Here is a 15,269-nt window from a genome sequence, read left to right as displayed (position 1 = left end):
AACAATACCTTTCCTAAAAAATATATTCCTGTCATTATTAGGGTCTCTGCAATTTACAATTAGGGCAAAAATTGTGTTCCTATCCTAAAGAACCATAGGCTTAGGAACCGGGGGGCTTAAGGGGGCTCAGCCCCCTCAATAATTTTGGTGCGGGGCCTTTCAGCCCCCCCCCCCCCACCCAATAATCCCAGGTGAAGTTAAAAAATTGTGGTAAAATAGAGGGAAAATGGGTGTTTGTGACCTATATTTTTGCACAATTTTCTGACCCCCCCGGGTGGCCCACCATTTTTGTTTCAAAACCCAGCCCCCCCATGTTGAAAATCTTCCTAAGCCAATGAGAACCCGTAGTAGATACTTTTGCACCACCCTTATAACGCCTTGTTGACAGACTTACGATACTAGTAGATAAGTTAAGATAAGGAAAGACCTTCGTCATAACATGTATACATAACGATATAGGCCCAGACGTAACATACGCCACTGACTATATGTGACCCGGCAGCACAAATGAGCCGTAAATTCCTTAAATTGTATTCTGAGTTACGGTATAAAATGTGTACGAAGGTCATATTCATCGGTAACTTAAGCTGGCCCGACATCCGTCTCATTTCGATAGTCAAAAACTAATCAATAATCCTATTGTTGAAGTGGATAATAAGCTTCTACCTTAGATGGCTATAGAACTTTTAATAGCTCTGGTCTTTGTTTGCTTATATTGCTTAATCCTGTTCAAGTGGTGGGTTACCAGGCATTGTATTTTGTACAGGTATGCATAACCAACAATTAACAATGAGAGAAACCTCGTTGACTTGGGGATGATTTGAAATGACCGCCAATTATGACTGTTTGATATTTATTGCCAACAATGTGGAAAAAGAGACACATGTAAAAACGTAAAAAGCTATAATTTTGTTCAAGGAGCAAAGTTTGACAAACCATAACCCCGCTTCTGGATATCGTTTGAAGTCAAATGATATACCATTTTTAAGTTTATGATGTTTATTTTTAAACACGAAATAAAACAAAATTGACCGGGGAGGAATTTACGGCTCATTCGCCGTGGACGGTCACATATATCGCAAACTATTATTATGGTTGTTTGCGTGCATTAAACACCACATACTCAAGCTACCTTAAAGGTCCGTATCATTCCAAGGATTTGCTTATTGTTGATGAGTTTTTGGCATCATATAATAGATCAAATGTTCCAAATCGATGTATTTCCGAAGAAATCGTCAAAATAAACCCTATTGTTGTTTTAATGTGTAGTCCTGCAGGGGACATGTTGTCATTTAGTCCAGTGGTGTAGCCCCCCCCACACACACACACACACACACTCGTCATGGCCGTCGGTACATGTTAAGGCCGTCGGTACACGGAAGGTGTTGGTGAAAAAAAGGTAGAATTATAAAAAAAGTATGAAAATTTTTAAATTACACATAAAAATCTTGTGGTTTTTTTGCTCTTCACTTTTTCAAACCATGCAAAAAAGTTTGGGGTCAACAAATTACAACTTCCGTCGGCAAAAAATATTTCCGTCGGTACATTTACAAGTTGTGCCCCCCCCAAAAAAAACATGGCTACGCCACTATGTAGTCCTACTGCTAAATAAGTTTTGCTGTGAAGTCCTATATTTTTTTCACCTAACTATACATCTTATACTACCCAGCGAACACCAAAGTGTTTTTAAAACATGATGAATGCGCTTTTGATTTCAGTTCAAACATTTTGATAACATATCAATGTCAGGTTATATAAAAGTCATGAAAACACTTAAAACGAAATTTATACATGTACGGAAAAAATACAACAACATTTTAAACCATAATTCGAAATGCTATAGTAAAATACTATTTGGCAAACCTTTTGAACAAAATGTTTTTTTGATTTCTATTAAAACGTTTTATACCCTTGACCCCATATACAGGCTGAGTCAAAAAGAAGTAAACTCATGTTTGAGGAGTTGTAACTCGAGATCTGTAAGGAATCTGCTACAAATGAAAATACCACTGGAAAGAAAAAAGAAACATTTTTACACGTCTAAATAAAAAAGAATTGTTGCAATTGCTTACAGCAAACTCAAGTTATACTCATTTGAATACAACCACCCATTTTTGTAGCTGCACACGATTTCATTACCCAAATAGGGGCCTACCTATTATATTGATTGGTGGAGGCGCGATATTCAAATGCAAATAAAGTTCTGTGGCAGGTGTGGTTTCGATCAATAAATCCTACATGTTAAAGGGCTCTTTTCAATATGAATTTTGCCTCATTGCACTACATTATAATAAAACGGGCCAAATGACAATATGGCACCACAATTTACCGCACGGGAGCGCACGTTTCTGTCGACGAAGTATCATGAAACTAAGAGTCCCACTGAAGTTCAGCGTCTTTTTCGTCTCCAATTTCCTACAGCTAACCGGGTTTCATGTAAGGGAGCAGTATATAAGAATGTGAACAAGTTCAATGTGCATGTGACACTAAGGAACAAACAGCCGGAAGCTTCAGGCAGACCACGAACTGCTAGATCACAAGTGAACATTGCTAGAGTTAAACATGCGTTACAGCAAGACCAAAGATCCCCTCAATCCTTTACCCAACATTCCACAATCAAGCTTCTGCCGGATCGTTCGTAAAGACTTGAATTGGTATCCCTACAAACTATAGTACCGTCACGGACTTTTTTGAATATTAATTAAAAGCAAAAGTTGTCTTTTCAACAATAAATCCTGTTAGCACTTTGCTGATTCGTCGAAATTGAAATGGATGAAAATCAATCAGCCGTGTGCAGCTACAAAAATGGGTGGTTGTATTCAAATGAGTATAACTTTAGTTTGCTGTGAGCAATTGCAACAATTCTTTATTTTTATTTAGACGGGTAGATTTGCTCTTTCCAGTGGTATTTTCATTTTTAGCAGATTCCTTGCAGATCTAGAGTTACAGGCCCTCAAACATGAGTTTACTTCTTTTTGACTCAGCCTGTACCCTTTAACCAAACATTTAACGTTTTCTGTAATATATTTGTGTTTGGTGCGTAGTAATCGAACTAAGCATATTAAATTATCTATTTTTATTTGGCTTTAAAAACTATTTAGGCTATAATGATAATGGGTGGTTTTTTTTCTTGCTGTTCGAAAAATATACACCATGGCGACTTCCAAAGCTTTAATGGTCAATCCAACACCAAATCTGTTTAGGTTATTCAGACAAATAGCATACACGTGTGAACAATACTCATCAGAGAAGATGAGAGTCTACTGCCATCTTTTCTGGTTCGATGCACCCAAGAGGATTGAATGGGTGCTTCATATCTCTTTAGGCCTATATTTGTCTCAGCAGCGCCACCATGAGCTTAATGCAGTTGTGTTTGGATGTAGTTTCGGGCCAGACTGTATGCAGCTATCACGATTATACCAGGAATGACGAGCGTTAGGACAGACACAAACTGACTGTGAAGGAGACTAGTTTGGATGCGAACGGCATAATGACGTTCCACCGCACAATGTCGCAATACGTAAACCGTGTATATGGCGTTAATAGTGAACGCCTCTTCACAATCTCTCTAATTGGTGGATGCTACTGGTCTAGTTGATGCGACCTGATTGTGATGATTCTTTGGAAGCGAAATCACAGCACCTTAAATCCCCTGAAAAAAACCACTATATAAATCCAAAATGTATTTATTTATTTATTTATTTATTTATTTATTTATTTATTTATTTATTTATTTATTTATTTATTTATTTATTTATTTATTTATTTATTTATTTATTTATTTATTTGTTTATTTATTATTTATAAGTTGCAATCGAAAGTATCAACATTGTATTGATGTACTGACTAAAACCAAGGTCGTATTTAAGAGCGAGATTATTAACCAACATATAAACCAATTGCAAAACCAATTGCATGCTTTTCTGTTATCATGCTTATGGCTTAATAATTTCATCTACATCCAGGGCCATACCCAGCAAACACAAAACGTTTTCAAAACGTTTTCAAAACGTTTTCAATTGGTTTTAGTTTGGTTTCGGTTTTGTGAAACGTTTATAAAACGTTTTAAAAACGCTGCCATGTAACATGATGTAACAGTTCAATTCTTGATTGCTGAATGTTTGCACCAAAACGTTTTAATAACGAAATAATAACGTATACAACGGCTCTTAAGACATTCATGATGGAACGCAATCATAGCGTTTATAAAACGTTCTAATACAACCAATTAGTATAAAGCATAATTTGTCATCATTAAATCGTGTGTCGTCTTCTTTAACATCATCATCTTCATATCAACATCGATCATCATCATCATGCATCATTATCAGCATCATCATTCCATCCTATCAAAGAACACATTTTCATAACATGTTTTATAAAAGTTCGGGGATATGGTTCATGTTAAAATTAATTTCTGATGATATTTTTGTTAATTTGTAAAAATGTACAATTGAAAGTTATTTCCTCAACCACTATTTTTTAATGTTGCGTAAATATTTACATCACATGTAGGCCTATCTTGAAAAGACTTTCTTTTTAGCTCCTTTTATTAGGAAAACATACTGCATTATATTGTACTCCCTGAAAAATGAACTTTTGAACCTTTGGCCGTAAACGATCATAAATTTGAAATATCCAGCCTCATACCATGTTGCTTTGACCTCTGCTTGTGACTGCGCAGTGCAAGGTGATACTATAGTATATGCAGACAGTTCGCGTACTGGAAATGAGACTGCGTACTTGACCTGTAGTATGCCAGGGCTGTTATTATTTTAACGGTCATTATACATCATGTACATGTTTTTGCCGAGCCGGACAATGTTGATTTTAGTATTAATACATGAGTATAGCATTTTTAAAATCAACAAGTGCAGGTATATGGAGAAATGACTATGCAGACCTACACCATGGGACCTACACATCAGCCAAGTATCGTTTTGGAATATAATTTATGTATACACTCTAATGACTGTAGGATAGCTGTTGGGATATTACTTCAATATTTTCCAAAAGGTGACATTTGCGGTTGAGTTTTCTTCCATCGGTAATTTGCATTGAACGGTGTCTTTACAAAATGCGAGTCTATGGATATGGATAGTATTCTATGCGGTCGCATAATCCAAACAGGTAGGCCTAGATGTTTGATACTGCAGTCAGTAAGAAGAAACATGGAAACTAACACAACGGCTAAAAGCTATATAGCTTTCATATTTTGGTTGATCTGAATCATTCCTGCCGGCAAGAAGAACCGTCAAGAGCATGAAGCATGGAAGCCTTTGAGATATGCATTATCTCATGATGTGAGCTTAATCAATCATAGTTAATGTATCTCTTTATCGGCCATGTCTTATACTACACAAGAGATCGAGAAGTTTTAACGTCATAATGATTCTATGGAAACGTTATTAAAACGGTTACGAAACGGTTTATGAAGTTGGGAAAAACGCTATGATAACGTTTTTAAAACGTTTCATGCAAACGTTATTTATACGTAATCAAAACTCTACACAATTGCGTTTTTTAAACGTAATACTGAAACGTTTTTAAAACAAAACTGAAACGTAATAGTATGCTCTAGCTCTGATAATTGGTTATATGCTACTTGTAGAACTTGTAATCTAGTTAAATTTCTAAACATATCGGCATTTATATTAACGTGAAAAAAACGTGAAATGGCTAGCTGGGATATACATACCATAACCAACACTAATCCTAATAGTGGGTGGAAAAACCATATGGAGCAACAACAGCCAGGCACCTCCTCCTCATGCTGCTCACCAGCCTGGTCACGTGTTGCTGTGGGATAGCATTCCATTATTCATCAAGGATTCGTCGCAGGACATTCAATGTGGTTGCATTGCATGGCTACTCTGGCACGCACAGCACGACCAATAAGCTTGTCTCACTAGTGTTCAGAAAGGGGTTTGTGGTCTGGGCTGATGGCAGGCCATTCCATTTTCTCTACTCCCATATTTTGACTATCCGGGCTCTATGAGGCGAGCGTTGTCATCTTGTTGGATTGCCATTATGTCCCAGATTGTGAAAATATGGGGTTGCAGCTTATACACGTACAGAATAATGGCCAATTTGGCACATTCTGTTTGAGACCCCACTATATTCACAAGACGTGTACTCAGCTTTAAAAAAGGTGATCACTTAAAATATGTGGTGTTATTAGGGGACTAATGTAGCTATTCATTGATATGCAACACAATATGAACATGTCACAAATAATCTGAGATATAGATGCTTAAAAAAACTTTCCGAACTTTTGTTGAGGAGTTTATATAGATCAATTATTTGGCCACAGTTAATCAGGATAATGGATCAATGACAACTTTAAGTTTGTCGAATTCCACTTTTTTCATCCATGTTGAAATACTTTTTTGTATTGTGTGTACACATTTTAATTTCATGTTAAAAACATTAAAATCATTTCTATACCAGTAAAAACATTTATAGAGATGAAATTAGATGGCCATTTTAATAACATTTTATATCCGCTAAAGTATGACTTTGCTGGCACTGTGTCAGAAGTGAAACAGAGGCAGCTTCCAGAGTTTTGCTGTGGCAGCCTACGCATGGTAAAAGATCAAGAGGACAACCACGGAAGGACTACATCAAGCAACTAATCGAGGATACTGGACTAGAGAAACAAGACATTAGGACCTGCATTCAGAACAGAGTTGTGTGGAGAGCCATCTGCGGAGTCCGACTAGACAAGTCGACATAAGCAAGCAAGCAAGCAAAGTATGACAAAGTTACATTAGTAGGCCAATGTATTTTATATACATATCAAAACATAATAAATATTTTTATCCTCTAATTCTTACCGATTTATTTATTTATTTATTTATTTATTTATTTATTTATTTATTTATTTATTTAAGAAGATGATGGTCATGATGGTATTAATAGTAATGTTATTTTTTCATCACAAATAAAATCAGTGACAATCACAAACCAATAAAGAATATTAACGTTCTATATTAAAAGTAAAATATCTCCGGTTTTGGTCTGGTCGCACCTGCAAAAAGGTTACACGTGTGTGACACCCTGTTTAATATCCAACCATTTCATTTCCTGTAAATCCCATCTCCATATTTATTGCCTATTCTTTATATTAACGTGTTGCAGACACCCCTGTGGCTGCCAAAACATGTCATTTCTTTCTTCAAAGAATTTGCCTCTATCTCTGTTCCAGATATTCATAAAAATTATGTTGGATAGAAGGATATATCTGCGCTCAATAATGGCTCGATGAACCTGAAAATACTTATCAGGGATAAATACGATTTTTTTTTATTCACATTATTATTTCAATAAAAATAAAAATAAGTAGTAAGCCGAAGCAAATGTTAGTTCTTTTAGTAATTAGCATACTTCGGGGTAAGAACCAATCATACAAACATTATTCTATTGTTGAAATTGATGCATTTGTAGGATTGTAGAATAAATCAGGTCAGATTTTTTGATTGACCAGTCAAAAACAACACTCTTATCGCTGATATTAAGAAAACGCTGTTTAGGAGAAAACTGTTTAAAATTTTTGCCCTGATTACGATTTTTTGCTTTAAACAGCTAGCATATATTACTCGTATTTTCTTAGGGCTAATCAGGGGTATTGATATTTGCGAAGTAAATGCTTTAATCAGCATGTTTGATTAAAGAAATAACATGCGTTTAAGCAACATCTGTTTTATTTCGGCAATAAAGTTCGCGCAACCCTTATTTCAATCAAAGAGTACAATAAAATGGCGAACGACATCGACAAGGCATTGCGTGGTGGCTGTCGACCATAAAAAAATACCGGAATATCTACTTCAATGTCCATCTACATTAGTCAGATGTGTAGCCAGGAAGCCCAGGATAATACTGATTTACCATGACAGGCGATTACAGAGAGGTTTTGGAAGTTCTAAAGATCGAACTTGTTTCGAGTCTGTCAGCTTCGGTCAGCTCCGTGAAGTGTAAATTCATACACGTACACGGCATTCGACACATGATCGATGCACCGTGTATAATGCATGTGTATATAGTGAAGGCATAGCCTATCAGTGTTCAACGATTACAGAGACATTTCTATGCATTGATGATTTTCGGAACGGTACCTGTCTGTCTTTTGATGTTTGTTTTGGCAAGAAAATATTTGGGGGGGGGGAGCGCCGCCACTGTCTATCGATCGGTTACTTAATTCTTATAGGCCTATATAATTGGATCGTATATGTGATCAAGAGAGTAACTACCGATATCCAAGTTGACTGTTTTGCCCCCCCCCCCCCAACCCCGCCTACTAATCCGAATTACTTCTCTGATGAGTCTTATTTGTTGATTTCAATATTTCTCAAATAGTTTGGGCTCTTCTCAATTGATTACATGATTTTCTATAGCGATGTGGTCGGTTATAGCAGATTTATTAAGTTTGGAAGTTGACACAGTTTTATTTTTACTGGTGTATTTCCTGTCAGCGACTTTTCTGCATCTTTCATGTTCTTTACGTCTCGCTCCAAAAGGACGTCCCGTCATGCCAATGCAAGACTTTTGCACTCAATTTCATGCACCACTCCACCAGTCTTGATGGTATCAACTTTGTCCTTCGGATGATACTTAATGTGAGACTTATAAGAACTAAGCAACCGAGGGATGCGAAAATCGCCGGAAGTAGCTGCCAATCCCACGGAATAAGTGGATCATTCTGAACATGCTGAAAAAGCCATCAGCTAAGATGGCGAAAGTCTAAAACTTGTGAGTAATTTTTGGATTTGTCCAGAATTGTTTTTAATAATAATGATTTTTTTTAAATAGTAGTACAAATTATATCAACTGAGCGGCGCTATTAACATAGGTCAACTGGTGCACCTACTCTGTGAGGCACCAACAGCTGCTAGAACACCAACAGTGACCTAGATTTGATTTCGTTCATGGTCCCTAATAAGAAGGATTCTACCCACCAAGTTTAATCCCAATCGGGCGAAAAACTTAAATTTAGCCCTTAGATGACCTTTAACCTTGGTTGGCATCGGATCTATTTTGTGCATATCCCCCTATAATTGAAGACCGAATTAAAAAGACTAGTTTGCGTCTGACGTCAGGGCAAAAGGGCGACGTGATTGTTTGCTGACCTGCGCAGTACGGCAATTTTGGTCTGGTTGACAGGACTTCATATGCAAACTAGTCTTTAAATCGGTCTTCAATTATAATATCGACGATTCCACACACCAAGTTTGATCTCAATCGGAGAAAGTTGAACCCTCCGTGACCATAACCTTTGACCTTCGATGACCTTTAGAACCAACCCGTAAAGAGTCCCCGCCCGGTCACCATCTTTTTCCCGAAATATCGGAGTCATGCGTCTATGCGCGGCGAAACACATAGCCTGATAGACACACAACACTCAATATTTAATTAAACATCTCAAAAAAAGTAATTACCCCCCTTAAATAATGACCATTATTCAAAAACGGGTGATTGTATTACAAATCTGTAAAATGCGGTGGAAGCAGAATTTATTTCTGCAAATGTTGACACCTCATTTGTAGCAATTGACTAAATATTGACGTCACAGCGTACATTTAAATCAATGTAGCCCAAGATTTAAAAGTTGCAGTAAATTCTATTGATTTTGACAATATTTTTCTCACTGTACCATGAAATATTTATTGAATGTGTGAAGCCTAAATAATGAACTTCTTAACTTGGTTAATTTTAATAAAAACAGAAACATTAGAATGTGTCTTTTTCGATTAATTTAATTAAAACGGTTTGAAACCAAAGTGTTACAGGGAATTCCCCCATCCTGAGCAAAATCATGAACAATGGCGGAATTGACACCACCTATAATTAAGCCTTGAGATCTCCGATAGAACACATACCATTCCTCATTTGTGACATTTTGTATTTTCCAGAATCCTAGAGTGCAAACATCGCTAGGTAATGTTCCCTCCAACCTGCCTTCAACATGTTATAGGAAACAACAAAAACAAGACAAATCTTACTGTGCTTCTTTAGCATCAGTTTTTAACGACTACGTAGAAAAACTACATAATCAGAAAGTTCGTCCAATATCATCACCACATTAAACACCACAATTGCATTCAGTAACCATTAGAAACCTAAATTACATTTAATTGCTTATTATGTTTAAAACATTTGCCTAACAGGGCCTCTGTAGGCATAAGTAATTACTAATTAGGTACGGTAAACAGATTGTGCCGATGACTAAGTTAATTTGATGACCCAAATGTGCCAACCTATTTGTATCACCACGCTAAATGAAGCATCAACTTGGTTCTGAGAAAACATTACAAATGGTGATATTTGTTACAATGGAAACTACACTGCAAACAAGTATAAGCTGCAGAGTAAAAATGGAACTTACCAACAAAATGATTGAATTGAACTCCGTGCTGATTAAATTGTACGCATATTTAGTACAAATGTAATCGTTATTATGTTTTGATGGATCCAAGTGTGTGAAAATATTGAACCCAAAACATAAAAATGATAAAATTGGATGCTTTGCGCCCAGTATTTATTGGTCTCGCTATGAGTCTTAAAATATATTTTAAAACTCGCAGCTCAACCAATAAATATAGGCTCAATCGATCCAATTTTATATCAATGTTGAGTTCCCTTTGACTCATTTTGTTGCTTAATTCCATTTTACTCAACATTGAGTATTGTTTTACTCTTTTTATTTAGGGTGTACTATTATTTGATGTCATGAAGTATCGTTTAAGGATCGAGAACGATGTACAGATTTATCATTAACACTGTCAATAATTTTGCATCAAAATCACAGCTAAAACATTTTTAAACTGATTACGAACTAAGAATATGAAATATAATAGCAAAAATTAATCAAAGCTTTTTTTGCCTTGCCTTTTCCCCCATGGTCTGGCGTATTCCGTAAAACCATAAAACAAAATTATGTTTTGACGCTCCGACAAAGTAGACACACAGGTCAACTTTTTCTTAATTTCCCTCATGATTGAATTCTACAAGGACCGGAATTCCGCAATAAGATCGGGTATACAGGATTTTCCGGCAGCAATACCGCACATATTCTTCATATTAGTTAATGCATTTCCGCATAATAGATTTTCATTTTCAGTCGGGGTGTGCTCCTGTTGTGTATTTGGCGAAGTGGGTGAAATAAATTGAATTTGTTTTATTTTTTCTTCAGAGGAGCCGCTAACCAGGTCACACGTGAATCAGATGATAAATGGCTGACATGTTCTTGTTCGTGATAATATAGTGTTACGTGCGACAATATTCTTTTCACAGCCATACTTCAAAACTTTTAAAAATAAAATGAAATTGTAATCGAATTGTGGTAATAAAAGACCTAGATGTTAATGCAATAAATTGTTATCCAAATAAATTTTTATATGAGGGCTTTAAATATTTACAATTAAATCCACATTATTTCCGTCTGTCTGCAGTGTCGTCATCAAAACGCTCGACAGAGTTGAAAGTAGGTTATGCTGGTGCATAGAGTAGCACATAAATAAATGTGTTTTGGGATGCGGTTCTCATACATTCTCAGCAGATGCCAAACCACTTTAGTTGGTACTTTCTAATGATAGTAGTGAGCTTTGCTGTTTGGTCATGGATCTTATGAAGTAATTGGTCAAACGCGTCTTATCTAGACATTTTTCTGTGAGAGTCCAGCATTCAGAACCATACAGAATGTAAAAAGGAACAAAGGCATATTAAAATAAAATTCATCTTTTGATGTGCCGGTCATTCTTAAAAAGCATCCGATGTTTTGCCAATATCCCCTTAGCATTGCACCTGTCTGCATTACAATAATGCTACCTAATGAGGCCTTCGTCTCCCATTGGATCAGAAGGTGTTGAGCCAGAATCACCAATTGACATGATTTCTGTTTGATAAGTCCCAACTTTACAGCTGCGGCTTCTATTGCTTCTGTAATTAAGGCATCATATTCTTATAGGAGGGCTATGCCATAATTTACATATTAGCCTAGATTTACCTCCGGATACCTTGAACATCGCCTAAGATTATACCTCTCTTGTTTTAATCTACAGCTCCGTGATTTAATTACGAAGTCAATGGTAAGGTCGAAAAGCAGCGGCGACCAGGAAGACAAGAATTTGGAAAGGGGGCCCTCTGGTTACCACATTTTAAACCTGTTATATTCATTGCATTTCTACATGCATACTGAATTATACGACCCAGTGAATACAAGAATACGGTTTGGGGGAACGACACTTTTACTATGGCAGATTTACCTTGACACTATTCTTTTCCTCATAACAAACACTTCCTCTCATGTAAATGTGTTTGCTAATTTAGTGATTAAGGGTACCCACTTTTCTAAATAATAGTATGCAAGAGTCACATCCACTGAACCAAATATTGACCTCTTGTACTTCTCCCTTAATTATATCAAGTGTAGATATAAAATCTGCATGTGACTAGGTAATTGTAGTGTCGTAGTTGTAGTGTCCACGGATGAGGTTTGGCTACATCAAAGAAAACGAAACACACGGTTGATGACATCAGCCAGCTAGCCTCCAACATCTTCGCACCCGTATTACTGCTGCATTCGCAAGTATACGGCTCACAAGGAGGGTACGCAATGCAATTGATGCAATGAAGACCAGGGCTGAAATCTGTATTCGTCAAGGAGGCAACCATGTAGAGGGTAAAGCAGCACAGTAAACTCACTTCAGAAGAACCAACGACATACCAAACAGCCCTTTTCCGTCTACCTTTTATCCCCAAAGAGAAAGCAAGAAACAACAAAAAGTAAGAAAGATAATAAAACAAAAAGGCATAAATAACCAAGAAAAAAATAGTTTAATTATAAGTATAGCAAGAGAAGTCACATCCCACATCCATTTTGCCGACAAGTTAATAGGCCCACCAGCAAAGACCATTGTCTAAATAAAGTTCGTTATTTTATAAAGTTATTATTAAGGAATGTTTGATATTCATGCGTGGTACGTCTACTCCTTTTCAATCTTTGAAGTAGCCAAACCTCCTATGTGGACAGAGTGAAAAACGGGTACATTTCTTTAAAAAGAGCATATCTTCAAAGGTTGTGAGCCGATTGAAATAATTTCTTTTGGTTTATTACAGCTAAAATTTTATTTTACTAAAAAGTTTATTAAAATAGGAGAAAAAGAGTACGAAATGAGAGTTCTGTTTTTATTACCCAGGGTTATATCCCAGGTTTCATAGCAATGGTAATTTGTTGTTTTTCGATGTTAGTATTTTGGTATTAGGTTTAAATTTAATGTATTACATGCTAGGTTAAATACATATGGCGCTGGAAAATTTATTATACATGTATTTTCTTGACATTTTTTTGGTTTCTGATGTTGTTAATCATGTGTTTTGGCCTGCAGTATTATGATCATAAGTCCCCTGAAAACATTTGCCTCGTTTACACAATTTTACATGTATAAAGTATGTATAATCATCTTCACACTAACTTGCCGTTTTCTGATTCTCAATTACTTCTTATATCTATTTACCATACAGCTATATACTCAAATTAATATTGCGTTACAATTAATGAATCATAATTTTGTTTGTTAGGGGCCGATTTCTCTTTATAACTACCCAGATAAATTCCCGTTTTAGAGATAGGCATCCATTGATCAGATGTGATATATGAATGATAACCTGTCAGAGTACCAAATAAAATAATAAAACTATCGTGGTTTAATAAATGTCTTCATATTATTCTGAGTATTTATGCACTTACCTAAGATCTGAGGTGTTTTACGTGTGTTGAATGAGGATCCTAACATTTTATTATTTTTCTGAGATGTCGCAGACAAGTATAAGTATGGGACTATGTTCCGGAATATAATCATGTGATCCTTCATATAACGAGTCTGCTTAAAGCCATATTATAACACTTCTGTAAAAATAGATTAGTATTTATAAAATGTTAGCTTTTACTGCCAGATATGCCCCCTTTGAATTTTTAGCCGAACAAGTGAGGTAAAGCATAGAAAATTGGAATTTACTACTAGCGCCAGTGCATGTTACTCCCGCGGTTGTAATACGGTACGATCCTCTGGCATGTGTGTGTATGTGTATCCCGCACGCGTGTCCGGGGTGTACATACGTGTTCGACTAATATTTCCACCGTAATAATAAAACGACGGTTCCAGCGTTTTATTCAAAATCTCGGATTTTGACCAAACTACAGCACCTAAAGTCTTGATTTTTGCAGAATATCTATATTGACTAAAGTACATTACAATCGTGTAAAAAGCAGAATTTACTTTTTTTTGAGGGCGTTCTCCTCAGTAAATGTTATAATATGGCTTTAAATGAATATATGATTACCTTATGATTATAAGCACTGCACAAAAATGCATTTCATGATTTAAGATTGAAAAAAAATCGACTACACATAAACACGAGTATGATAAATATCATAATATTTAGCACAACTTTAAGCATTAATCTAACCGAACGCCAAAAACGACAGAATAATGTGAATAAATGCCCCAATTATAGATCATTAATAACTATTATTAATCGCGGACATACATATTCATCATACTGCCAATGTTTTATTTTGCTTATTGGTTCTACATCATGGGAGTTGAGCTAATAGTATTACATGGCAGCTCACACGTTCTACAAAGTATATATTGTTAATCATTATATTGTGCACGACCCTTTTTTTGATTACCTCAAAATTGCATGCATTAAGCAACAATTAGAAACCTAAATTACATTTAATCGGAAAATTATTCATAACGTCTTTGACTATTAGAGCCTCAGTAGGCAGAGGTGGGTGACTTTTTGTCACAGGGGTAAGTGATGCGTCTAGTGCACATAGTTGTAGTTGTAGATGTAGTTTGCTGCTGTTTCCCTATCCTTCATTCTTAGCTTTCTACCCTTCTAACATTCTCCTAGCTTCTCTTCTATCATTCTCCTCGCTTCTCTTTTTTGCTTGCTTGAAACGCTTCTATACTGCGGACGAACCCAACTTGCCGCTGGCTAGCCGAAAGGCGAAAATGGAAGCAAATTATGTAAGCCTTCTCCTGCCAGTACATAGCCTCTCCTTACTCAAGACTCCTCATGGCCTCCCAGCGGTCACTACCGGGCAACTGGCATCCTGCGATACCAGGCAGACATGAGGGGATCTGGGAGCAGCAAAGGGCCCCAAAGGTGTGGTACGCAGGCCCACCGGCGCGTGGACACGCCCTGGTTACACACCAACCTTTGCCCCAACTATGGGTCAAATAGTTGAGGTAGTTCACTACCTC

This window comes from Amphiura filiformis, chromosome 11 (genome assembly GCF_039555335.1).
Source record: "Amphiura filiformis chromosome 11, Afil_fr2py, whole genome shotgun sequence".
In the NCBI taxonomy this organism is placed as follows: Eukaryota; Metazoa; Echinodermata; class Ophiuroidea; order Amphilepidida; family Amphiuridae; genus Amphiura; species Amphiura filiformis.
This window is presented reverse-complemented; position numbering follows the sequence as displayed.